We start from the raw sequence: 4,041 nt of genomic DNA, 5'->3' as shown, positions 1-4,041 counted from the left end.
TGGTTTGGAGACAGGAAACAACGGATTTTTCGTGGACGAGGTGCATGTTTCAATCACCCCTTGTTGGTATTCAAGTTGATCTAATATCTCCCTGACTTGTTTTTTAGCTTCTTACTTAACTGGGTACTGCCATTGTGCAGTTGGTTGAGTTTTTAACTGGATTGTATGTTGAGGAGAATCCTCATCCCATCCTACATGATTTTTATATAATGCAGGACCCTGAGCTACTGCCCATTCACTGGCATAGGTATATTTTATATGAATTGGAATATGATTGGAGATAGCTGGTATCATGATGTCTTTGCCATGTGGACACTCCCCGACAAATTCAGTATCCAGTCTTGTTCAGCTAAAAAAAGTCATAACTCTGAGAGTGCTCTTATTTTTCTAGTTATGTCCCCTCCATCCGGAGTGTTACTTCATATAACTTATGTTGGACACTAACCCTGGTATCTGCAGGTTCAACTTGGATGTACTCATTCAAGTCCCCTGTCTCCAGATGATCCTTCAAGTTCTTGCGAGCTATGGTGGCTTCTGCTGCATTGTCCAACATTGTCTGAGCCCCGTTCTTGAGTTGTGTCCTCAAGATCCTCGGCATGTCTGATTTTTAGACCTGCTATCTTCTTCCTTTTGGTGAATTGAGTTTTCTTATTTTTTGGAACATGTTGATCGTCTTTGGACTTCACGCGTTCTTCTTTTTGTTCTGATCGTCCTCTTCTTTCCGATTTCTGTGAGGAAGTCTGAAAGGTACAAGAGGAACGTCTATCAGTATCTTGATATCTATCAGATTTTCTCAAATTATCCCTTTTCCTGAGGATATACCTGCTTTCAGGGGGCTCCTTTTGAGGAGACCTACCTCGGGATTGAGAACGCTTCTCTTTAGAAGTTTGTTTAGTGTTCTCCCACTTCTTTTTGGGAGGAGTAAGAGTGTTTTTAATAAATACCTTTTAACTATATAATTCTACTAAATTCTGTATATTACTTAGTAATTTATCGTCTGACATTGCTTCAATGTCAGGGTCAGGTCTGTAGTTGGCTAAAGCTAGCCACGTTGCTCCTAGTCAACCTAGTAGCCCAAACCTTGTAATGTGATGTGCATGTTTTAGGGCGCCTTTAAACCAGAGCGCATGCTCTTGGTATGTTAGTGGAATTTCAACATCCTTGAAAGGAATGTATTCCTCTGGAGCTTCATCTTCTTTGTAGAAGTGAAACACTTTTGATACTGGATTTGCTTAGGGGAAGATTATCCATGAATAGAATACCTCTGTCTGATGATATGCATGTGCCTCTATCACAAAAACTACCCAACCACCTCTAGATGATAGGCCATTTCTTATAAGTTTCATAGTGATGGCTTTCCTTAAAGTTTTTGGAATGCTTATAGCATCCGCGTTGGTCTCTTGGAAACCTGTATAGTTTAAGGCTTGTATGGCTGCATCTGCTGCCGCTTCACCGGTTGTGGTGTTGTCGCCGTTAACCGACATTGTTTAATGAAAGTTGCAGAGCAAGTTTCAAGGAAACAAAACTATGGTGCACAATATTTTGGAACACCGTATCCTTCAACGTTGAACAAACCAAAAACTAATATATAGGTTTTCGTCCTACTCAACTAGGACAGATATTTTATCCCTTTACCCACTCCAGACGTCTATTGGAGTATCACGGAAAAAAGGGGTCTCTGAGAAAAGCACGACTGAGTTACTTTAGTATCTAGCGTTAAATTAGTGCCTTACCAAATGTTGGGCGCCATGTAGTGTAGTTCCTATATTCCCAATAGCCTCTGTGCATTGGAATAATATATCCTATAGATTAGATGTAGGAATGAGGTCAACTAGGTCTCTATCGAATATACTAAACTTAATAGTGAGTGCCAGCTAGCTCAGAGGTCACTAGAAACTTTCTCAAATTCACAAGAAGGGATTAGTTTCTGACAACCGCATAAACATGACAACTTTGTTTCCCAAGAATAAGAAATGTATCTCTAGAGTTCCAGAAACAATAGATAAGTATTTCACACAGTCAATCGTGCATGCTTCCTTTCAACAGAGTTTGTAGAGAAATAGAGAGACAAGCGTTTTCAATAAAAAGGTTTATTGGGGGGCCTGTCCAAGATGGCGACGGAGTAGGATGTGCTTTCTGTCCCTCCACCGCCGTGATCTGCTAAGCCTTGCCCAGCGCCTTCCCTGGACCCTACCGACGGCTCTAGCCCTAGCGCAACGCTCCCGGAATCACTGTGGGGATTTGAGCGCTACCTGCAGCTCTGAGAGTGGCAGATTGGCCCCGCATCGGCGCTGGGGCCTGTGGCGTGACGGACCAGTGGAAGCCGGGGACTTGCATGCAGCGGTGCTGAGGAGGGGCCGCCCGGCCGCACAGCTGCGGAGCCGCTCACCGGGACAGAAGCCGGCTGCACCCTCGGTGATCGGAGGTCCAGTCTCGCTGGGGGTGAGTGACTGGGCTACCTGGAGAGGCCCCGGAGCGAAGTCCAGCTGAGCCGAGGGACGAGACGGGCCTCCCGGATCACGCGAGCCCGGGGTTCTGCGGCCTAGCGCCAGGACGTGATTTCAGCGGTCCGGCCTCCTGGGGTGCAGCCGATCGCGGCCGGAGGAGTGACGGGAGCGGCGCCCGCCCCTGGCCTGCACTGAGGATCGAGGAGCTCTGCTGGGGGCTCCCTAAACCTAGTACCGCCGGCGGCCCATATCTGGGACGGCCCCCGGAGGCGGCCTACTGGTGGTGGGCCACAGGCTCCTAACTGCTGCCTCGCACACACGTTGGCTGGGGCATTTGAGTGCGGCCCGAGGAGGTGGTGCCCCTCTCCTGCTGAAGGAGGCGCGGGACACGCGGTTCCGCGCTTGCTGTGGCCTGAGTTGCCGGAGGGGAGCGGAGAGGGGTCGCCTGGTAGAGTGGCCTGGCCCTGGTAACGACAAGGAGGGGAGCACCGTGGGCCTACTGGGGGGCAATTGAGAGCTGCACCGAGGACTCAGGATTGCGGCGGAGCCTCTGGCGCGACTGGAGGGGGATCGCCATTGTTGGAAAGGGCTCACCAGCAGGCGCCAGCGACTGGTCAGATCGCGATGGCTCAAAGAAATCGCAAGGACAAACCCGGCAAAGAGGGGCCTCTGAAGGGATCGCAGGCAACGGCATCCCCAAGCACTAGCTCCAGCTCGTCTCCCCGGCTGCGGGATGATGAGGCTCCGGCCACCAAAGCCTTCATGCTAGAACTCTTTTCGGCCATCAAGGAGGACATCTCGGAGCTTCGATCTCAGCTCGCCTCGGACCTCAGGGAGGTGAGAAGGGATGTCGATGGCATTGGCGAGAGGGTCGCGACGCTGGAAGAGCACGATCTGGGCATGGCGGAGGACTGCATCAGCTCCAACAAGATGTGATCAGGCTGACGGAGCAAAACCTGGATCTACAGGCCCACGCTGAGGACTTGGAGAACCGTTCTCGCCGAAATAACATCCGCATACGCGCGGTGCCCTGGGGAGGAGAGGCGGGGGACTTGCGTGGATATGTGGAGGCACTTTTTTTGCAGATCCTGGGTGATGAAGACCTGCATGAGATTACAATGGACAGAGTGCATAGAGTTGGGCTACCGAGAGGCACGGGGGCTCCACCCCCGGACATTTTGGTCTGCATTCATGACTTTCTGCTCAAGGAACGCATACTTCGGAAGGTGAGAGGGATTGCTGACTTGCAGTTCAGAGAGCATCGCCCCCAACTCTTCCAGGATTTGGCTGCATCGACACTACAAAAGAGGCGCACCTTTAAACCTGTGGCAACCTACCTGAAGGACCAGGGTGTGGCGTACTCCTGGGGTCATCCCTTTTGCCTTATCTTCAGCTGGCAGAACAGACTGGTCCAGGTTCGATCTCTGCAGGCGGCCAGGGAGTTGCTGGGCCTGGATGACACTGCCCCCCCCCCCCCAGGGGGTGGATCAATCACCGGTGCGGCGGCGGCGCCGTTCGTCTTCCTGGCAGAGAGTGGGGCGCCCGATGATGCACAGTAGGCCGGATCCCTCGGCCAGCCAGCAAGAGAGAGTCG

Source organism: Lissotriton helveticus, chromosome 2_2, assembly GCF_964261635.1.
Source record: "Lissotriton helveticus chromosome 2_2, aLisHel1.1, whole genome shotgun sequence".
In the NCBI taxonomy this organism is placed as follows: domain Eukaryota; kingdom Metazoa; phylum Chordata; class Amphibia; order Caudata; family Salamandridae; genus Lissotriton; species Lissotriton helveticus.
This window is presented reverse-complemented; position numbering follows the sequence as displayed.